Source organism: Sturnus vulgaris, chromosome 32, assembly GCF_052056855.1.
Source record: "Sturnus vulgaris isolate bStuVul1 chromosome 32, bStuVul1.hap1, whole genome shotgun sequence".
Lineage (NCBI taxonomy): Eukaryota > Metazoa > Chordata > Aves > Passeriformes > Sturnidae > Sturnus > Sturnus vulgaris.
The window spans coordinates 2,388,089-2,412,223 of record NC_142274.1 but is presented as its reverse complement, the minus strand read 5'-3'; positions in this window follow the sequence as shown (position 1 = coordinate 2,412,223).

Here is a 24,135-nt window from a genome sequence, read left to right as displayed (position 1 = left end):
GTGCATCCCTGGGAGAAGTGTCCAAAGGCAGGAAGGAAGGAAGGAAGGAAGGAAGGAAGGAAGGAAGGAAGGAAGGAAGGAAGGAAGGAAGGAAGGAAGGAAGGAAGGAAGGAAGGAAGGAAGGAAGGAAGGAAGGAAGGAAGGAAGGAAGGAAGGAAGGAAGGAAGGAAGGAAGGAAGGAAGGAAGGAAGGAAGGAAGGAAGGAAGGAAGGAAGGAAGGAAGGAAGGAAGGAAGTGTTATGAATGATGTTCTATTTTTTCCAATTTATCAAGCAACAAGATTAAATTTAATAGTAAGCTTTTAATAGTAACAAAATGAATACAATCAAAGTATTGGAGATGACAATTAAAGTATTGGAGATGAAACAATCAAAGTGCATATATTTAAGAATATACAAAATTTGGCAGTAAGTAATTTAGTATAATTGAGGTTCGTATAAAGCATAAGCAAAACCGACCGGGGAGGGGCCCCCCTCCGACCAGGGATACGGGGAGTGGCTCCCATTCCTCACGTATCAAAGCATCCAGGCTAACAATCCCACTTATTGACTGTAGGCTACAGAAGTTTCTAGAAAGCTCCTCCTAGTTTCTATTCCTAAAATTTACGTAACTATACTGCACGGCGCATGCTCTACTAATGGGTTGGGGGTCTCTCATCCTTTTAAGCGTCTTATTTCCGATGAAGGCTCATCATCTTCATCAGTGACCGAGGTGTGACCTGCAGGTAGCACAGGCGCCCTGTGTGACTGAGCAGATGTTTTCCATAACATGACTCTAATTAAGTCCCATGCTTGGAATCATTCCATTTTTGACAGCTTCAAGGTTGAAGCTGTATTTCTAGATGCTGCTTATCAGACCTACGTCCTTCTTTTATTCTTATCTGACTTTCTTCTAACCTCCTTCTTCGACTCCCAACATCTGGAAGATGTCTTTTATCCTGTCTCACCCATCTCCCCCCCTTTCACTCTGTAACAATTGTCTTCTATTGATCTAAATACAGTTTTGTTAATATAGTTACAACTTAATTAGCACGAATCACATTTATCACAGAAGGAAGGAAGGAAGGAAGGAAGGAAGGAAGGAAGGAAGGAAGGAAGGAAGGAAGGAAGGAAGGAAGGAAGGAAGGAAGGAAGGAAGGAAGGAAGGAAGGAAGGAAGGAAGGAAGGAAGGAAGGAAGGAAGGAAGGAAGGAAGGAAGGAAGGAAGGAAGGAAGGAAGGAAGGAAGGAAGGAAGGAAGGAAGGGCTATGAATGTTATTCTATTTATGCAATTTATCAAACAACAAGATTAAATTTAGCAGCAGATTTTTGATAGTAATTTTTATAAATTTATACAATCAAAGTATTTGAGATGAATAGAATCAAAGTAAAGAACACACATATTTCAGGATATGTAAAATTTAAGAGTAAGTAATTTAGTATAATTGAGGTTGCTATAAAGCATAAGCAAAACCGACCGGGGGTACAGGGAGGGGCTCACACTTCCTCTCCTACCAAAGCATCAAGGCTAACAATCCCACTTATTGACTGTAGGCTACAGAAGTTTCTAGAAAACTCCTCCTAGTTTCTATTCCTAAAATCTACATCACTATGTTGTTTGGTGCATGCTCTACTAATGGTTAGGGGTCTCTCATCCTTTTGAGGGTCTTATTTCTGATGAAGGCTCATCATCTTCATCAGTGTCTGCTGTGTAACCTTGCAGGTAGCACAAGCGCCCTAAGCTTGTTTTATATAACTAAGCATAAGTTCACACAATAAAATTAAGTCCCATGCCTGGAATCATCCCAATTTGACTCATTTCAAGGTTGAAACTTTTATTTCTAGATGCTGCTTATCAGACCTACGTCCTTCTACTATTCCCTTCCAACATCCTTCTTTGACTCCCAACATCTGGAAGATGTCCTTTGTCCTGTCTCACCCATCTCCCCCCTCACTCTGTAACAATTGTCTTCTATTGATCTAAATACAATTTTGCTACTATAGTTACAATTTAATTAGCACGAATCACATTTATCACAATTCCCTCATTTCTCTTTTTGATCATATTGATTTGTGCTCTAAAAAGTTGTGTCTTGGTATTCTCTATGTTCCTTCATACTAGCCTCCAATTTTTCTAATATTTCTCATGCTACATTCAGCTTTTCACACTCCTTCTCACATTTTATTAACATTTCTCATGCCATGTGAGGTTTCAGAAGGACCTCCGGGTGCCTCCTGTGCACCCACACTGTCGGGCCTATTCTTCTTTTATGTAAAAGCAAAGCAGCTAATAGTTGCTGTAAAGTTATTTATTGCAGAAGCACATCAGTCTCAAAAGGAAATAAAAAGCAAGGCAAAGCAATGGCTAAAGCAATGGCAAAGCTGCAGTGGCAAAATGCAATGGCAAAATGCACATGGCATAAAGCCATGGCATAGAGCCCCAGCTCTCCCTGATGCATGTTCTTTTATAGAAACTTTCCAACTAGCTAAGACACAAACTCCAACCACTATTCCTTAACCTATTAGAATTCTGGTTTCTTAGCACGCCAGGCTACGTATAGACTACGTTCATGGCCTATCTTGTTCTAACTGAAAAATGTAAGCAATATTCTTAACTCTAACTCTATTATGACTGAAGCTAGGTTCTTGGAGCCTCTAAGGAAACACTAGCATGTTTTTCAACCTTCACTAGAACATGTACTACTTTTCAGGCATCTAAGTCCTTTTGCTTACTAAAAGCACTTAGAATTTATTCCATTTACTTACTTATTTTCTCTCTCTCTTATGTTACAACTTAAATTTTCACTTCTGCCTTATAGGTGAGAGGCCTAATATACTTCAATCCATCTAAAGGTTTCAACTCAATCCCTGCATTCTGATCTCTCCCTGAAGGATTCAGAGACTCCTGACTTACTGACTCCAACAATGCCAGGGTATTCTCTTTGCATTCGATCACCATTTTCTCATTCTCTCCCTCAAGTGCGAGTGGATCGTGCTTTTAGTACCATCGAGAAATTTACTTTCCTTTTTGCTGTTGATTCTGGATCCATGGGCATGGCTGTAAGTAGCATTCCTGGAATTACTGAGTGGATTACTCTAATTAGATGGGGTATCATGAAAGGCAGAAACAATAGTCCTAAACCAAAACATAATAGCATGAATCCCAATTTTTTCCTCCACACAGCCCCCAGAAAGTTTCTCCCAGCAATCAGCTTTCAGGATAGAATTCCATTTTTTAACTGGTACATGTGCCACTCTTTTAATTTCATCAGCAAGTTTTGTGATGGCCTCCCTGTGATCATCTGTTTCCACACAGCACTCAGATTCATTAAACCTCCCACAAACTCCTCCTTCTTCTGCCAGCAGATAATCTAGGGCAATTCTCTTTTGATATACAAATGCTCACATTTGTGAATGCTGTTTGGCCAACAACTTTAAAGTGTCTGCTGTGTGGTTTGAGATGACTTCCACTACTGCCTGGAGCCTTATCAACCAATTTAACAGGTAAATTGGAGTTCTAAATCCCCAAGACCCATCCTGAGCCCAAGTTGCAGGTTCATAGTGTGCTATAATTCTTTCTGCAGGCCATTCTTCATCTTTCCATTTTTTGGTTTCCTCCTGCCATTGGAAAGTCGAGATTTAATTCTCTTTTTTCTCTTTCTAAGGTTTCATAAAGTGGTGTTCCTAGTATATTACCCTTAGACCTTGGTATGACAAAGAAGGAGGGCCATAGAACTCCTAAGGTACAAGTTCCCTCCCACTTTCAGGGTAGTTCACTGTATGCTCGTTGCCCACAAATCCAATATATTCCATCAGGGGCTTTCCATCTGTTTTCTGTGTTTGCTGGTTGTTCCCAATAAGATTTTAGGTCTTTTATAGATTGGTAAGGATTAGCTCCAGGACTTCTATGCCAGCAAAAATCAGTTTGATGATTCCACTCACAATCCATTTCTTTTGCTATTCCCCAATATCCAGTAGGACTCTTGGGTCGCCAGGTCTTTGTGTTATTGTTTGAATTTACTACTAAAGTAGATAGGCAAGGAGTATATCCTACCACTTCAGTGTATTTTCTCCCTTCCTGAGTTATACAAACTGTTCCAATTACTGGATGACTCAGGACCCAACCCTCAGGCTGTTTTAATGTCTTAGAAATTTGAGTATGATTCCATTTTAAAAATTGTTCTGGAGCTAAACCCTCACCTCTCCATGGCCATCTTTCAGCCATTACAAGTCCTCCACAAACAAAACATTTAGATAATCCCAATTCTGTGGCAATTTCTTCCGTCTGATCTACAAACAGATTTTTATTTGAAGTTGGCAAATCCCAGTCGCTAAAGTGCTGTTTTAATTGTTTATACAGCTCATCCAGTTCCTCTAACTCTTTCCCTCTGATCTTTTTCCTATCCTTCATTGTTTCTTTTTTGTTTTCCTATTAATTTTCTCTTTGGCCCTTTTCCTTTTTCATCCTTTTCAAAACACAAGAAATTTTCATATCTAGGACAAAGTTGATCATTGTTAGGATAAGGAGCTCTCCCACTGAATCCCAAATTCCTTCTCACCCAATACAATTTTGGAATTTTCACACAAAATTCTAAGAAACTGCTACAATCGTAACCAGCAGCACTAACATGTGACTGTGCCACAAAAACTGATTCCATCTTATCCTTGACCCACATGGAATGATTGCATTTGTCACAGGGATCAGGAATGGTTTGTTTCTTTACTGTTGGCTCTTGTGCTGCTTGTTGTCTTGGAATTTGTTCCTGCATGGCTTGTTCTCTTCTGCTCCATGCAGTCTTATGGCTTTGGCCAGTTGCCAGGGGTATTATTGTAAGCACAATGAAAAGAATCCTCAGGAATTTTAACTTTCTACTTGTCTCAAGGCCCCTTGGGTTGCAACCAAGGGCAGAGATGTCCATCTTCTTGGTAGCAAAGCTTTTATTCTGGGATTTGTCTCTTTTTGGCATCCTTGGCCTCATAAAGCTCATATAAAGCCATTTTAGCTTTTTTTCTTCCAAAGATGGCATCAATTATTTGTAGTTCTGCAGCACTGCCCTATCTCTTTCCCTAGATTGATTATCTATTTTTCCTAATCCACTAAAGCTCCGGAGATATGCCAACTACAACAAAATTTGTTTTGACATTGCTTCAGTTAAACAGTTCCTCTTACTGGTCTATTTCTGCTATGAAATCGGGGTTTCTAATTAAATATTTGTCACCACCAATAGATACACTCAAGATGCCAATCAGCTGCTGAAGCAAATCTAGGATGTGGCACATAGATTTCTTCTCCACAACAATTGTCATTTATAATACACTGGTCTATAATATTACGGATTGTTTGTTCTTTAGTCTATATAAAAGCTAATATGGCAAGGAGTAGTTGGTCTTGGTTCTCTATTAGTTGAATTGCTGCAAAAAAAGTCCCATTTTCTTGTCTCAATGGTTAAGCATAAAGGTAATTAAGAATCTTTCTACTGTTAGCTGTCCATGTACACAATCTAAACAACTTCAACAAATCAATTGTCTCTCTGTTTCTTTTGCCCTATTTACCCTCCACCATTAATTAAAACACCAGGTACAAACAATACAAATCCAAGGGTGGCATTCTAAGCCATGATTATTACATTCCCAATGTGTTAATTGTTGTAGGGCCTCCTCAATAATGGGTGTTACAAGTCTCTTTTTCTGGAGTTGCAGCTCCTCAAATGAATCAGTTAATATTGACCATCAGAAGCTCCTGAGAAACTTTTCAATCCATCTGGGCTTTTCCCACTGATCAGGGAGGCGTCTGATTCTTTCCCATGGGCGCTGTTCAGCCTCTGAATGCAATGAGGTTGCAGTTGGCAGCCAATGCAGGATGTCTAAATGACAACCATGTACTTCTCAAAACAACTTCAATTGATATTTCAAGCACTAACACCATACAATAATATCTCTCCTGTTATATATTATATCTCTCCCTTTTGTCCCAAGATACAATGATTTTATGTCAACTTCTTATAGACTGTAGCTTTTGGCACCAAGTACTCCTTTCCACCTAATCATGAATTTATTTCAATTTCTCTATGTTTTTGAATCTGGATGGAAATTTAATCAACTTATAAATTTCCTTTGTAGTTTAATTTTTAGGTCTCCTGGTGCTGAAATAACTTTCCAGTCTTTACTTTGTATCATTTTTTTTAGTAGTGAAGCATGAGTCCAGCCTTTTTCTGCCGTTTGGACTGCTGCTTTTGTGGTTAAAAGAACCAGAAATGTTCCCTGCCATCGAGGTTCTAAACTTTCTCCTCTCCAGCATTTTATCAACACATACTGTCCTGGTCGGATAGAATGTACTGGAAAATCTAGAGGAATTGTTTGAGCTAAAATGCCTTTCTCTCTTAATTCCCTCAAATTGTTTGTGATGGTTGTAAGATACCCCTGGATGGTTTTGTCCCTGACTAGTGAGGGATCCATTGTCATGTCTTGGGGGTAAGGCAGTCCATATAACATCTCATATGGTGAGATCCCAGTTTTGGAGTGGGGCTTGGTTCTTATATTTAACAGGGCTAAGGGAAGGCATCTGGTCCATGGTAATTTGGTTTCTATCACTAATTTAGTTAGTTGTTGTTTAATAATTTGGTTCATCCTTTCAACTCATCCTGAGCTTTCAGGATGCCATGGGGTATGATATTCCCAGGTAATTCCTAGTGCTTGGCTTAAACTGTTAATTATTCTCGAGGTAAAATGAGTGCCCAGATCTGAATCAATAACTTGTACTAATCCAAATCGTGGAATAATATGCTCCAACAAAATTTTGGTTACCATTTGAGCTGTGGCCCGAGCTGCAGGAAATGCTTCTACCCACTGAGTCAACTGATCTACTATAACCAGCAGATATTTCCACCTGCCTATTTTAGGTAATTCAGTGAAATCAACTTGGATCTTTTAGAATGGCCAATAGACTGTCCCATGGCCTCCAGAGGGAGGACTCCTCAGCATCTTTTTGTTGATCTTCTGACATGTGAGACATCCTTGAGTAATTTGTTTCCCAATTTCAAGTATTCCTATACACTCATAAAATTTTAAAAAGTAGTCACAAAGTGCCCTTGTGCCCCAGTGAGTTCTTCAATATAAGTTGTCCAGGATCTGTTGGGCTATGGGTTTTGGGACTACTTTTCTACCATCAGGTAGAATCCATTCTCCTGCCTTCAGGGATGGCCCTAGCTTCTTTATAGCTTCTACCTCTGTTAAAGAACAGTATGGTGTTTCAGTTTGTGTTTCTGTCTCCTTAAAAGTCATAATTACACTGTTGTTTTCCCTTAAGGCAGCCTTTTTTGCTTCATCATCAGCCAAATTGTTTCCTCTTATTTTAATGTCTTTCCCCCTCTGGTGTCCTTTTACATGTACAACTGCTATCTTTTTCGGACATTTTAAAGCCTCAAGTATTTCACTGACTAATCCTTAATGTATTAATACTTTTCCTTGGGTGTTTCTTTCCAGATCTTTCCAAAGCTATGCACAATCCCAAAAGCACACTTTGAATCCGTATATATGGGTCCCTCTTGATCCTTTAATAACAACAATGCACGGAGTAATGTATAAAGTTCACAGGCTTGTGCTGACTAGGACGAGCTAAGGGAAGCAGATTCTTTTACTTCTAATTTTTCTCCACTAATTATAGCATACCCAGATTTTCTTTTCCCATTTACCACTCGTGATGATCAATCAATAATTTTTCTCCTGTTTGCTGTTCGTGTTCTCTTAAATTTGGATGTATTTTTGTTTCTATCTCTGTGACTTCCATGCAATCATGTATTATTTTTCCCCTGGGTCCCCATACAGAAACTGGACTGGGCTCTGTACGTTTGCCACTCTCAACTCTAATTCTGGAGAGGTTATCAAGTTAGCCTCATATTTTAATAGTCCACTTTCTGTTAACCATTTTTCAGCCTTTTGAGCAAGAATTCCTCTAATGTTATAGGGGGTGTATACTTCCAGTGGTGCCACAAAAGTTATTTTTCGAACCTCTTCTACTAACAATGCCGTTGCTACAAGAGCTTGTAAACATGTTGGCCAGCCCTTGGAACTGGATTGAGCAACTTAGAATAATATCCCACTGGCTTTCTGCTTCCTGCCCAATCCTGAGTCACTACTCCATAAGCTCTTTGATAGGTTGTTGTCCTGGTTTTGGGCAAATTTGGGGGAAAACCTCCAGAAGGAGCCCCCAGACAGCAAACCCCACGACTCCTCCCCCCCCACCCCACCGGGTTCGGGAAGAATTTCCTTGGAGAAGAGTGGGAGAAAAAACCTGTTTATTTAACAAGCAAGACACTCCCCAGCACAGGGAAAAAAGACAACACCAGCTGACAAAAAAACTCTTTCACCGTTCTGAAGGGATGACGAGTTCAGTCTCTCTGGCGAGTGGTCGCGCAGTTATCAGTCTCTGGCGCTGGGGATGACTGCTGCAGGTGACAAAGTGTAGCCTCCCGGTGTTTCTTGGGGTTCCCAGGTCCCCGTCCGTTCAGATGGTATCCAGGAGAGGGAGGGGACGGGGTGGAAGAGAAAACAGTCCAGGGAAAAAGTTGGACTGCCTAGCTGAACTAACTAATAAGCAGAAAGCAAGGGCAAAGCGAAGGAAAGAAAAAGGCAGAAGCGAGCAAGCAGGCAAGCAAGCAGGCAAGCAAGCAAGCAAGCAAGCAAGCAAGCAAGCCGAGCTAAAACCTCTCCTAAACATAGACCATGGGGGAGGTGAGCCGGCTGATAACAAGACAAAACAAAGCTTCACTCTCAGACTCAGTCCTGGAAGCACAGGACATAATACCAAACATAATCAGGACACACGATTGGAGATAGAAACACCATAACATCACCCTAGGACATTCCACCCCTTATCTCCATATCGTGAACATACTAAACAGCATGTAAAAACTTCAGCAAGTAGAAATTTCCATCTTTCACTTATTCGGACACATTTCCTTCTGTCTCATGCTGCCTCACCCCACAATCAGATCTCCCTGAGGCACACATCGTGTTGTTCCATCTCTCTGCATTACCCACCATGTACAACCTGGTCCTTGAGCAAAGACAATCCCACGAATGGGTTTGTCTGTACTCGGGGCAGAATTGATCCAAACTGCCTTCCCCAACAAACCTCTGATATGTGCCACTGGGACTTTGTCTCCATCTACTATATTCAGAGACTTAGACTGGGCAGGGCCCGCTCGGTTGGTGGAACCCCGGGTGTTAACTAACCAAGTGGCCTTTGCTAAATGCTGCTCCCAGTTTTTGAATGATCCCCCACCCAATGCTCTCAAGGTGGTTTTTAACAGTCCATTGTACCTTTCCACCTTCCCTGCAGCTGGTGCATGGTAGGGGATATGGTACACCCACTCAATGCCATGTTCCCTAGCCCAAGTGTTGATAAGGCTATTCTTGAAATGAGTCCCATTGTCTGACTCAATCCTCTCAGGGGTGCCATGCCTCCAAAGGACCTGCTTTTCCAGGCCCAGGATGGTGTTACGGGCTGTAGCGTGAGACACAGGGTAGGTCTCCAACCATCCAGTGGTGGCTTCCACCATGGTCAGTACATAGCGCTTGCCCTGGCGGGTTTGAGGCAGTGTGATGTAGTCAATCTGCCAGGCCTCTCCATACTTGTACTTGGACCACCGCCCCCCATACCAGAGGGGCTTCACCCGCTTGGCTTGCTTGATGGCAGCGCACGTCTCACAGTCATGGATAACTTGAGAAATACTGTCCATGGTTAGATCCACCCCTCGGTCTCGTGCCCACTTATATGTGGCATCTCTGCCCTGATGACCTGAGGCATCATGGGCCCATCGAGCCAGGAACAACTCTCCCTTGTGTTCCCAATCAAGGTCTATCTTCGACACCCCTATCTTTGCAGCCTGATCTACCTGCTGATTGTTTTTCTGCTCTTCATTAGCCCTACTTCTGGGAACATGGGCATCTACATGGCGAACCTTCACAGGTAATTTCTCTAACCGGGTAGCGATATCTTTCCACTCTTCGGCAGCCCAAATTGGTTTTCCTCTACGCTGCCAGTTAGCCTCTTTCCATCTCTCCAACCATCCCCACAGAGCATTGGCTACCATCCATGAATCGGTATAAAGGTAAAGCTTTGGCCACTTCTCTCTTTCAGCAATGTCTAAGGCCAGTTGAACCGCTTTGAGTTCAGCAAGTTGACTGGATCCACCCTCTCCTTCAGTGGCCTCTGCTACCCGTCGCGTGGGGCTCCATACGGCTGCTTTCCACCTCCGATTCATCCCCACAATGCGGCAGGAACCGTCGGTGAATAGAGCATAGCGTGTTTCCTCTGCTGGCAGTTGGTTATATGGTGGAGCTTCTTCAGCCCGTGTCACTGGTTCTTGTTCCTCATCTGTGACACCAAAACTTTTACCTTCAGGCCAATTTGTAATTACTTCCAAAATCCCAGGGCGATTCAGTTTTCCAATCCGGGTGCGCTGTGTAATGAGGGCAATCCACTTGCTCCATGTAGCACTGGTGGCATGGTGGGTTGAGGGAACCTTTCCTCTGAACATCCACCCCAGCACTGGCAGTCGGGGAGCCAGGAGGAGTTGTGCTTCTGTGCCAACCACCTCTGAGGCTGCTTGGACCCCTTCGTAGGCAGCCAAGATCTCCTTCTCTGTTGGGGTGTAGTTAGCTTCAGACCCTCTGTAGCTCCGACTCCAAAATCCTAATGGTCGGCCTCGAGTCTCACCAGGCACCTTCTGCCACAGGCTCCAGGACAGACCATGGTTCCCGGCTGCAGAGTAGAGCACGTTCTTCACATCTGGTCCCGTCCTGACTGGGCCAAGGGCTACTGCATGAGCAATTTCCTGCTTTATCTGGGCAAAAGCTTGTTGCTGCTCAGGGCCCCAATGGAAATCGTTCTTCTTGCGGGTGACCAGGTAAAGAGGGCTCACAATCTGACTATACTCAGGAATGTGCATCCTCCAAAAACCTATGGCGCCTAAGAAAGCTTGTGTCTCCTTCTTGTTGGTTGGTGGGGACATAGCTGTGATTTTGTTGATGACATCAGTAGGAATCTGACGCCGTCCATCTTGCCACTTCACTCCCAGGAACTGGATCTCTCGAGCAGGTCCCTTAACTTTACTCTTCTTGATGGCGAAGCCGGCTTCCAGGAGGATTTGGATGATTCTCTCTCCTTTCTTGAACACTTCTGCTGCTGTGTTCCCCCACACAATGATATCATCAATATATTGTAAATGTTCTGGAGCCTCACCTTTTTCTAGTGTAGTCTGGATCAGTCCATGGCAGATAGTAGGACTGTGCTTCCACCCCTGGGGCAGTCGATTCCAGGTGTACTGCACTCCCCTCCATGTGAAAGCGAACTGAGGCCTGCACTCTGCTGCCAGAGGAATGGAGAAAAATGCATTGGCGATATCGATAGTGGCGTACCACTTTGCTGCCTTGGACTCCAGCTCGTACTGCAGTTCCAGCATGTCCGGCACGGCAGCGCTCAGTGGTGGAGTCACCTCATTCAATGCACGATAGTCTACGGTCAGTCTCCATTCTCCTTCAGATTTACGTACAGGCCAGATGGGGCTGTTGAAGGGTGAGTGGGTTTTGCTGACCACCCCTTGGCTCTCCAGCTCACGGATCATTTTATGGATGGGAACCACGGCATCTCGAGTTGTTCTGTATTGTCGGCGATGCACTATGGAAGTGGCGATTGGTACCTTTTGCTCTTCTCCTTTCAGAAGTCCTACAGTACTTGGATTCTCAGACAGTCCAGACAAGGTGTTCAATTGCTGGATGCCCTCTGTCACCACAGTTGCTATCCCAAATGCCCACCTGAATCCTTTTGGATCTTTAAAATACCCCCTTCGGAGGTAATCTATGCCCAAAATGCATGGGGCCTCTGGGCCAGTCACAATAGGATGTTTTTTCCATTCATGTCCAGTCAAGCTCACATCAGCTTCCACCAAGGTAAAGTCCTGTGATCCACCTGTCACACCAGCAATAGAAACAGATTCTGCCCCCACATATCTTGATGGGACTAATGTGCATTGGGCACCAGTATCAACCAAAGCTTTATACTTTTGTGGTTCCGATGTGCCAGGCCAACGAATCCACACAGTCCAGAAGACACGATTTTCCCTCGCCTCTCCCTGGCTAGAGGCAGGGCCCCTCTAAGCCTGTTTATCCTTCTTTCCTTGGGCATATGTCTTAGAGGTTCCTTCAAGGGGATCAGATATATCATCATCATCATACTTGGCAGCTTGGCTACGGGCAACTGGAGCTGCTCTCCTTTTGGTGGAACTTCCTCTTTGGGTCTTGCCTTCCTTCAATTCACGCACCCGTTGTGCCAGAGCAGCAGTAGATTTTCCATCCCATCTCCTCATGTTTTCTCCGCAATCACGTAGGAAGAACCACAGCTCAGCTCGTGGGGTGTACCTCCTCTCCCCATCAGGGGAACGTCTGCGTTGGATACCAGGGCCTCTAATTTGTACTGCTGAGATTTGGAGAAGGTCCTCTTTAATCTCCTCCCTGAGTCTTTTATGATTCTCCTCTATCTTGTCTTCTAATTTCTGCAGACGTGTTTCCACAGCTGCAATTCTGGCATGTGTTGGGCCATGCACAGCATCTGCATATGCTCGGAGCTTCTTTGCCATATCAAGCACGGTCTCATCCCTCTCGTCCCGCTTCATTATTGCTAAAGCAGAAGCGTATTCATGGGGCCCAAGTCGTACAAGTTTTCGCCACATCACAGATGTACATGGTACCAAGTCCGGATTCCTAGTTGTTATGTCATCTGAGAAGATAATCTCTGCCACTGCCATTTCTCTCAGGCGTTGGATCCCTTGTTCTATCGTCTTCCAGTGGGTCTGCTGCATATAAAGATCATCTGCACACAGGTATCTTTGTGCTACACTGTCCAGGACCCGTGCCCAGAGGCTGTGAGGGTTAGGCCCTCTCATCATTCCTTGGTCGATGACAGGATCATGTGACAGGGATCCCAAATGCCTGGCTTCAGTGCCATCCAGAATTGTAGCCTCGCCTGCAGCATCCCAAAGACGGACCAACCAACTAATTATAGACTCATCAGGTCGTCGGGTGTAATCCTTTCTTAGGCCACGGAGGTCCTTTAGGGAAAAAGACTCAATATTGGCCTCTGATCTTTTACCAGTTGCTTTGACTCCTGGTTTTATGTCAGGAGGCGTCGAGGGTCCTTCTCCTGCATCATCATCATCATCATCATCCACTGGTCGATCAGTCTTGTCTGTGCACTTTCCACTTCTCGTGCTGGTAGCAACAGCCATTGGTTGAGGCTTACTGGCAGGTTTAGCTGCTGGCTTAGGCTCACTGTCTGGTGTAGTTGTTGGCCTCGAGCCTGGGGTGTTGGCTGCAGCCTGAGTGACTGGGATAGTGGCTGATTTATCTGCCTGTCCCCCTTCCTCTGTCTGCTGCCCTACAGTATCTAGCAGGGTACGGTAAGCATATGCCAGGGCCCAGCTCACTGCAATGATCTTCTTCTCCTTAGAATTACCATGGCACTTCTCTTTCAGGTACTTTGCTACCTCAGCTGGGTTCTGAATTTGTTCACATGGAAAATCCCAGGATGTAGGGTCAGAAAATTCCTTTAAGATTTGGCCCATATCCTCCCATTTCCCACACCATTCAGGATTCCTCACGCCTGGCTCTACTCTGGGGTCAGGGGTCTCAGCCCCTCTAGAAATCTCAGCTCTCATTCTAGAGAAACTGCAGACTGTATAGAGAAAGCTTACTATATTAAACACCAGAAAGATGGTCTCTTTAACACTCAGGGGGAACTGAACATTCTCTAATAAGGATGTAACAAATTCAGAGGAGAAGAAGGAGAACAAAGGCTGAAAAGCCTCATCCCCTGCTTCTCCTCTAACAAACTGAGTGCACAACCACAACCAAGAACCATACATTCCTGGAACAGATTCCAGCACCTTTATAAATCTCCTGCAGGCCATTAAAACCAAGCCCAGCCCGATGGATATTTTGGTCAATGCCCCTCTGCTACAGAAACTACGCATTAGGGACAATACCGGAGCTATTTCTGGATAAGCAAATAAACCCAGGGACCACAAAGGTATTAGGACTTCAAAAAACCCTAGGGACCAGAATCCCATGCAGGCCTCCACCCCAAAAGACATGAATTCCAACAACATAGCCAATAACTGCTCTATATCAACACAAAAGAATTTGAACCAAATTATTATTATTAGAACAGGGTTTTTTCCCACTTTCTCGAGCCTCGAGTTGGGCGCCAATTTATTTGTCCTGGTTTTGGGCAAATTTGGGGGAAAACCTCCAGAAGGAGCCCCCAGACAGCAAACCCCACGACTCCTCCCCCCCCACCCCACCGGGTTCGGGAAGAATTTCCTTGGAGAAGAGTGGGAGAAAAAACCTGTTTATATAACAAGCAAGACACTCCCCAGCACAGGGAAAAAAGACAACACCAGCTGACAAAAAAACTCTTTCACCGTTCTGAAGGGATGACGAGTTCAGTCTCTCTGGCGAGTGGTCGCGCAGTTATCAGTCTCTGGCGCTGGGGATGACTGCTGCAGGTGACAAAGTGTAGCCTCCCGGTGTTTCTTGGGGTTCCCAGGTCCCCGTCCGTTCAGATGGTATCCAGGAGAGGGAGGGGACGGGGTGGAAGAGAAAACAGTCCAGGGAAAAAGTTGGACTGCCTAGCTGAACTAACTAATAAGCAGAAAGCAAGGGCAAAGCGAAGGAAAGAAAAAGGCAGAAGCGAGCAAGCAGGCAAGCAAGCAGGCAAGCAAGCAAGCAAGCAAGCAAGCAAGCAAGCCGAGCTAAAACCTCTCCTAAACATAGACCATGGGGGAGGTGAGCCGGCTGATAACAAGACAAAACAAAGCTTCACTCTCAGACTCAGTCCTGGAAGCACAGGACATAATACCAAACATAATCAGGACACACGATTGGAGATAGAAACACCATAACATCACCCTAGGACAGTTGTATTAACAAATAATTGAAATGGCGTATCTAAATCAGGAAGGCTTAAGACAGGAGCTTGCAGCAGGGCCTCTTTAACTTGCTCAAAATTTTTCTGATCCTTTTCAGTCCATTTTAAGAGATTTATAGTCAATTTTTCATAAAAGAATTTTATTTTCCCATAAATCCCTCTATCCACTGTCTACAATAACCCAGAAGACCCAGGAACTGTCTAATTTCTCTTTTATACTTTGGGGGTCCCATATTCCTGAAACCCTTTCAGGGTCTAATTTTTTTCTTCCTCTACTGATCCAATGACCTAAATAACGTACTTCTGACTCCACAAATTGTAACTTTGACCTGGATATTTTTAACCCATTTTCTCCTAAAAAAATTAAAAGCTGCATAGTCCCAGATTTCTCCTCTTGTGATGTTAATTAGGTTCTCACTCCTGGATTTCCTTCTCTTTTCCAGACCAGGTGTCTCCAGTTATGTCTGGGGCAGGTGTTCCTCGATGGTTGCTGATGTTTCTTTGATGTTTTGTTGATGGATGTTCTCTTTGTGGGTATCTTTTGGGTTATTCCCAGGCTGTTGAGGTGGTCGTTTCTGTTGAGTGGTCTAAAATTCCTTAAAATAAAAACTTTCAAAATTTCTTTCCTGGGACAAGGGCAAACCAAGCTTGACTAGTAAAACGGAATGTAAAAAACTTTTAGAGTTGGTATATTTTGCAGCAGTGGAATCCCAGGCAGCCCAGTGTGTGAGTGTAATTGAGAGGCAGAGTCCTGGGTGGATGCTGTGACCACCAAAGTGCCAAGGCAGGCTCTGTGCCAGCCCAGCTTCCTGTGGGAGAGATTTCACAAGAGAGGATTCTGGCCACAGACTGCTTGAAATCTACATCCCTTATCCCCACCACGAACTAGGTGGAGAATTACCAGGGTAAGGAATTCCAAAGATCACTTCCAAGGGAGATAATTGAATATCTGCCCTGGCTCTGGCCAAAGGTTTTAATGGCCCGATGCTTGGCCTTCAGCCAAGGGCACACACTAACTCAGAAAACACTTCCTAAATGCAGCAACATGTTGCATATTCATAGACCTTCATGCATTATTCAGAATCGTTCTCCCCAACCTGTAAATCATTATTTTTTCCTTCCCTGGGATTCTGGTGTTCCATAATCCAAGAATGCGAAGACTTTCCTGATTATCTTTTTTCCATTCCCTGAGTTAGTTACATGAACAAAAGATTTTACATCAAAATGTTGTAGTCCAAAAAAATATATTTATCACTACTATTTATAAGTTCTGTTAATCACAGAGCTATAAGAAACTATGTTCATACAGCAAAGTTTTCCAACAGATAGCATTCATTTTAATATTTGCAAAAAGACAATAATATCATATGTACTTATAACACACCTAGGATTCAAATTTCTTTTCTGAGTCTGGAAGGGTCATAGCTGGGGCACCAATCATTTTGTTATTTTTCATTTTCTCAGCTTTTGTTCCTTTTCTGCTTTTCTGCTGTCCATGTGGTGTCTTGGTTTGAAAGACAGGTATTTGCTAAGGAAAGGCCAGAGCCCCCTTCCTGAGATGCAGAATGCAACCCCCTCCCTTCTAATTATTTTAGGTCCAAATCAGAGGCCTTCAGGCAGGAGATGTGGGGATAAGGATAACAGTTCCTTACTGATATCTAACAAGGCAGAAAAACAACAACAGCTATAAAAACTGACAACAGAACAGAACAGTCTAGCTCTGCTCCAGTCCCTTTTGGCCACAGGCCGTCTCCCTGTGCTCAGTTACCGGTGCTGGGGGCAGGGCAGGTCCCGCGCAGTTGAAGAGGGCTGGGTGATGGTGGCAGTGGCCCAGGGGTGAGAGGGATGGGAAAGTGACTCCCCCCTTCACGGTGTTGGTCGTGGTGCTCAGCATAGTGTCCAGAGATAGTAGGGTGAGGTGGGAGAGCAGCAGAGCGATGTCCAAAGGCAGGGAGCGTGGATCTCAGTGCTGGGATGGCAGGGGAAGATGCCAGATGGGAGCCCGGGCTGTCCTCCCACTCCACGAGACAAACAAGAGAGAGCCCCGCTCCAGACCCCCCGTCCCACCTTTCCTTTTCCGGTTCCCCCCCTCCCCCTCCAGCCACCCCCCTTCGAGAGAACATTATCTGTCGTTTTAAGGTGTAGCCACAACTACTTAGCATAACAATGGGAGAAACTCCACAGAAAGAAAAGGAAACAATTCAACCCCCAACAATCCCTAAAACTGGTCCTTTGGGGTGCGTTTTGGCACATTGGAAGGAGCTAGTGGGGTATGGAGACTCAGAGAACCAAAAGACCCTTGTAAAGTTTTGTACACAATAGTGGCCACTTTATAAACTTGAGGGGGGAGCCAGGTGGCCCTCAGTTGGATATTTACATTATGAAACTTTGTTACAGCTTATGTTATTTTTGAGACACAGAAATGGGAGGAGGTGACTTACGCTGACTGTTTTGGTTTTTTGGTTTTTTTTTCCCCCTGAAGCACCTTGAGTGGCAGAAAGATTGTGGACTCAGAGCCCCCTCTGACCCCTTGGTATTGGTCTTAGAAAAAGGCAACGAGGCTAAGTTAAGATAATGTTGTAGTACATGCTCCATAAACCAACACAGCACACACCCTGATAAGGTGCATCCAGCTAACCCTCTGGAATAAGAATTGGGGAATTTGTTTGAACCACCTGCTAAAAGGCAAAGCAGGGTGAGAGGGGAAGCAAATTTGAGATGGTTATTAACCTCAACTCCCGCTTTACCTTCTACTTCTGAAAAAAAAGCCAGCTCGAGTTACTTCAGCTCCTTTTCCTTCATTCCACCTCCTGAAATTTCTATGTCCCATCCTCCACTCCAGTCCCATTCCACCTCCTGAGATTTCTTCTTCTATCCAGACTCCGGCCTATCTTCCATCCCCCACTCTAGTTAAAGCAATTTCGATTTCAACTCCAGTATCCAGAAGGAAGAAAAGGTGATGATCAAAGAAGAGGAGATTGAAAAGAGGAATGGAGCAGAGGATCTTACCCTAGGAGACCCTCTGGTTATAATAAAAGTAGGGAACAAATTAAAAAAAAAAATTGATAAACACAGGAGCAACATATTTGATGTTAAATAAAGCCTTAATACCAATAACAGATGATTATGTCATGGTAAAGGGGGCAACTGGCCAATCTGAAAGGGCTTCTTTTTGTAGCCCATTGAAATATAAGTTTGGGAAGCAATGGGGAATTCACAGGTTTTTATATATGCCCAATGCTCCTATCACTTGCTCCACCACGATCTCCCATCCTGCCCTGATCGCATCCCCCCCATTTCTCCTCCCCAGGACCTATTTCTACAGCGGGCACAGCTCCTTCCCCCCCAGCCCTTTCGTGCCCCCCGGCTCCTCTGACACCTGCCGGTTCTCCAGCCCCCCATTCCGTGGCTGTGTGGGAGTCCTGGTCTATGAGGCCAAGACCTTTACTGTGGCCATCTTCTTCTCCAACCCCCTGGACTACAACCTGTTCCCCATGGAGCTGGGCCTGGAGCTGTCCTTGGTCAAAGCTCACCTGGGCAGGTTGGAGGACACCTACACCCGCATGTCCCAGAGGGGGACTCCCCCAACCTACAACGGGACAACTGCGCGCTACTGTGTCACCCTGGACACCTGCCAGGAGCCCGTCCAGGTGAGTGTTGGCCATGTCAAGGTGACAGCCACCATGTCCAACACACGGAGGTCCATTATCAGGGTGGTTCTGCAGGAACAGGAGTGCTCAGGGAAGGAAGCCGGAGGGAAACTTCCATTCAAGGTGATAGTAAAAGAATTAATTTAATTTTTACTGTGCCTGTGAACTTTTAGCTGAGAAACAAGGCACGCAAAAACTGCTTTCCCAGCAAGAAAAAGAAGATGAGAAGAAGACATCTGGCTCAAGAATGTAGTAATAGACAAAAGAAGGACTGGATCTGGGAACTTGGGGTGGGCTTTATGGTAATGGGTAAATTGTAATATGCACTTACTTGTAAGATTGTGTGTGCTCAAATGGTTAGGAGTATCCTTTGTGGGACCTCAGGCCTGAATAAATGATGCCCTCTTTAAACCAAATTAGTGTTAAGGAGTCTTATTCCAATACTTTGGAGATTTTGTGACAGTAAATTGGAGAGCCAGCCAGAAGATCAGCCTAGAGCTTCCATCAATCTACAGTCAACAGATCTCCAGCCAGCACTGAGGAATTTTCGGGGAGAACCTCAACTTTAGATCTTCAGGGACTCAAGGCAAGATCCCTGGGGTAAGTAAAGATATCATTTAAATTATTTTTCTTGGGGTTATTGACAAGGGATGCAAATCCCCACACAGAGTTATTGGTAAGGGGGTTTTGAGTCTCCCCTGACGGGGTTTGAGTCCCTGGGTAAGTTTATCTGGGGGAGATTTGAGTTCCCCACCTCAGGGAGTTCGAGTTTCCCCTCTCCAGGGTTCAAGTCCCCAAGAAGTATTAGGGGTTAGGAAGTATTAGAGCTTGTCCCTGGGAGGTATCAGGAGCTGATCAGGCCAAGATTGTAGTTTCAAGAAAAATCATTGTTCTGCTGTCTGGTAGCATAGGCTGCCACATCTTGACTTGGACAGAAGAAGGAAGAGAGGAAAAAACAGAGTCTCCCTTTACAACTGAAACCTGGCCTCGACTTTGTCTGGAGATGCCTTTGTGGTGAAGATTGGTTAATTCCTTTGCATTCCTCGTGTTCTTTGCATTTTTCTTGAACTCTGAGAGTGTGTTCATGTAAGAGTGGTGTGTTGATTTGAGTTTGCCATCATATCAATATGGGGATGCCTGTGATATAAAAATTAATTTGCAGAGAGAGTGTTGGAGTGTGGTAGAGTGATTGCTGGTGTTTTGGAGCTGCTTTATTTTTGTGTGCATGGCTGAGATCGCATTTGTGGACTTGAAGCACCCTCTTTTGTCAGTTTTAGTGATTGTAGGTTTGGCAGTCCCCTTTCTTTTCCCCTCTCCTGCCTCCATTACAAACCTGGAAATACCGTTAGGACTTTCAGAGGTAATAGCCTGTATATTTGTAATTATTGAATATGAGGCCGGTTTCTTCTAAAGCTAAAGTGTGAGATGATATTCCAAATTCTCCATTGAAATGTGTGGGGTTAAATCTCCGGTGCTCTAGGCATCAATTCGTCAGGTTGTCTTCTTTAATGAGCCAAGCAGCTAATAGTTGCTATGAAGTTGTTTATTGCAAAGGCACATCAGTCTCGAAAGGCAGAGTCACAAGTGTTGAAGTCCATGCTAAAACTTTGGTGTGAAGTCCCCAACAGAAGCAGAAGCTGCTCCTGGTGGTCCTGGCAGGGCTGATGTTGGTGTGACAGCTCCTGTCTTCTTCTTGGTTGTTGATGATGGCAGTGAGGAGAGAGCAGGAGCAAAAGCAAAGCAAGAAGCAAATGGCAAGAAGTGAAGCTCTCCCCAATGCATAAATTCTTATATAGAAACTTCCCAACAAGCTAAAGACACAAACTCGAACCACCACTACTTAACTGATTAGAATTCTAGTTCCTTAGCACACCAGGTTACATATAAACTACACATATGGTCTATCTTGTTCTATCTGAAAAATGTCAGCAATATTCTTACTATAGTTTTATTGTGTCTAAAACTGTGTTCCTGGAGCCTCCATGGAAACAACTGGTATCTAGGACTATGTTTTTCAGCCTTCACTAGAACTTGCACTTCTACTCTGACATATGAGACCTTTATTCACTAAAATCACTTAAAACTTACTCTTAATTACTTACGTACTTGCTTACTTATTCTAAAACTTAAACTTACACCTCTATTTTATGTGTGAGTGGCTTACCATACTTCAGTCCATCCAAAGTTTTAATTCAATCCCTGCACTCTGATTTCTCTCTGAAGAATTCACAGACACTCTTGATGTATAGACTTCAACAACGTATATATTATTTATTCATATAATTTTCATATATAATATATATATAATCTATATAATTTATGCATCCTGTTTACTAGTATAAATTATATATATAAGGTAATTCAGGTTCTAGAACTAAATTTGGTTCAGAAAGGTCTGTGGTTGGGCTTGGATCCAGCCACACTGACTCCTTTCCAAGGATTTTAGACAGCCAGGTCCGAGTGCCCAGGATCCTTCTCTCTGGCCTGCAGTTTCAAAAACTCTGTGACAGAAGCAGAGCCCACGTGAGCCCCCGTGTCTGCACACAAGGGGCCATGGCAAGGCCTGGGAAGATGAGCAGATGCATCGGGGGCACGTGGCTGTGTGCAGGGATGCAGCCCAGCACAGCCTCTCTTACCTTCCTGCTGACAGGTGAACTTGAAGTGGCTGCAGAGGCCATCCAGAGCCATAAAGCAGCCTTGTCTGTCTTGAATGACTTGAAAAGATGTCCCAGCAGCTTCCCCAGGCCTGGGATCTGGATCTCTCCTCAGGCAGCACCTCTGTCCTCATTGTGACCAGCCTGGGGGAGGCAGGCAGAAGAGCAGAAGGGCTGAGGGTGGGCAGCTCAGGCTCTTAGCAGGAGCCAGGAGGGGACTGGCCACGACCCCGGGGTTATTCTGGACCACCTCACACCATGCTCAGGGGCTGTGGGGAATGGGTCCCTGCCGGTCAGGGCGATGGTGGAGTCAGCAGTCATGGAAACGCTGGGCTGCACTTTGAGAAGGACCTTAGAAAGCCAGGGCATCCTTCCCACTCCTCATGGGTCAGCAGGTGTTGGAGTTTGTGTCCCTTCCTTATGTGAAGGTCCCTCTCTGCTCAGCGGCACCAGCAGCACAGCGTGCACAGAGAGGATCTTGATCTTCGCTGCTGTTTTAGAGACTTCAGGATCAAGCTGGTCTGAGCTGCCAGGCAACGGATGGAGGCATCCTTCTCTCTTGCTTGCAGCATTTCAAGTTCTGCAACACAGAGAGAGCCCAGATGAGCCCCAGTGTGTGCAGAGACCCCCCTGGCTCCCCCGAGCCCTGGCTCCCCACTCACCCAAGAGGATCTCAGCCAGGGTGTCCTCACTCTGCTCTCTCAGGTGCCACGCAGCCAGCCCTGGGCACAGAGCTCCATCAGCCCCTGCTCCCCAGCGTGCTCCCAGCAGCGTGGCCCCCGGCCCTGCCTGACCCCCTCAGCAGTCTGGGGGTGGCACTGGGCAAGGTGGCCACCAAAGCCCCTCACCTATGTGAGCACAGTGGGCACAGGGAGGCCGAGGCCCTGCCCATGGCAGCCCCAGGGCTGGGGGGACGGGGCCAGGCTGCCCCAAGAGGGACCCTGGGGACTGGGACTCACCAATGAGCCTGAGGGCCGCCTCTCGCATGGGGGCCTGAGGGCTCAGCAGGTAGGGCTGGCTGTCCCACACCAACCGTTCAGCCCTGCTCCTGTCCTTGGCCAGCTGCAGACAGCACAGGGCTGTGGGCATTTCTAGGAGGCCCCCAGGTGGCCACAGCAGCCCCTCCTGCCAGCACCCCTGTGTCTCACAGCCCTTCCCCATGCTGGGGCCATGGAGGGGACATGGGCCTGGAGGAGGCTGCTCTACTTGAGACAGGGGCAAGGGTGCAGCTCCAGGCTTTGGGCCCAGCTGCAGAGCTCACAGCCCCAGCACAGTGTGCTGGGCAGTCCTCGCCCAGCCTGGGGCTCATCCTCACCAAGCACTCGCCCATCCTCCATGTCTGCTCTGTCTGTGCCAGGTGCTCGAGCTCTTTCCACTTGAGGAGCTCTGCTATAGCCAGGACGGCTTCCTTGGAGGCCTGTGGGGCAGAAGCTGGGAGGTGGCACCAGGGCCTGTGGAAGGAGACTTGGGCTTTGTTCCTGGGGTGATCGTGCCCTTAGGAATCTGGGCCATGCCCTCCCCAAAGCATCCTCGAGGTCTCTTTGGGGATAGCCAGGGGGAGCAGGGATTGAGGTGCCCAGCCCTGCAGGGACACCAGTGGGGACAGCTGAGAAGCCTTTGGGGACACACGTGTCCAGGCCTCGGTTGTGGGGGGCTGCTGCCCAGCCCTGCTGGAGCAGGCAGGGCAGGGGTTGGAAATGGCTGTGCCAGCCTGTCCGGCCCTGCGGGCCCTGGCTCCCAGGGGCTGTTGGGGGGAACGCTGCCTGCTGCCACCAGCCCTCACCCCGATGGCTGGGATCCCCTGAGAGTTTCAGCCTCCCCTCTCTGGGTCAGTGCTCAGCCGTGACATCGGTACCTTGGCCACGCCGGGGGCCTGGTCACTCATGTGAAGGAGGAGGCAGACCAGGGACTTCCGTGCGTATTTCTTCATGGCCCTCTCGTCCCACCACACTGTTTTGCCCAGCACGTCTCTGAAGAGGCAGATGGAGCGCTCCCGTACACACTCTTCCTTCTGGTAGGAAGGAGGAAAGCTGAGCTTCACACACAGCGGCTCCCTGCCCATGGCCAGGAGAGGCTGAGCTGAGGTGGCTGAGCTGAGGTGGCTGAGCTGAGGTGGCTGATGCTGCAGGGTCCCAGCCCAGAGAGGGCAGAAGCAGCTCTGGGCTGCAAGGCCCGGAATCCATCCCAGGAGAGCCCAGGGGAGCGGGGCCTGCTCCCAGTGCTGCTCACAGGGCTGGGCTGTAGGGCAGGGGTCATTGCCCAGGGTCCCTCTGTGGGGCTCAGGCTCCCACATCAGCCGTACCTCATCAAAGAAGTGCCAGAGCTTCTGCACCACCTTCACAGCCATGGGGCTGGCCTCACTCTTCTTTAGGTGCCCCAGAACGTTTTGGAAGATGTCCATGACCATCACCGCACAGTCCCAAGAAAATCGCCACCGGATTTTCAGGAGCTCTCGGAGAACGCACTTCATTTTTCTTGCCTTTTTGAAAACAGTTTCCATTCTGTGAGAACTCCTGTGGCTGGTTGGTCCCTAGGCAGCCACCAGGCCACACCATGGCAGGCAGGGCATTTGGAGCAGTCACCGCAGCACCTGACTCCCAGCCCAGGCTGAGCCACCACCTTCCCTGAGACCTCAGAGTCCAGGTGCCACATGTCTGCCCCCCACAGCGGCCTGCTCACCGTCTCAGCTCTCTCCGACAGTGTCACCAGGGCCCTGAGCACCAGAGGGACCATTTCTCTTCCTGAATACCTCAGAGATCTCAAGTCGGTATAAAATGGATCCAGGTCCTCTTCATCCACATTATCAGAGGCCAGCATCTGGAAGGAAGCAGCAGAGAGCCCAGGCAGAGCTGGCAGGGCTCCCTGGCA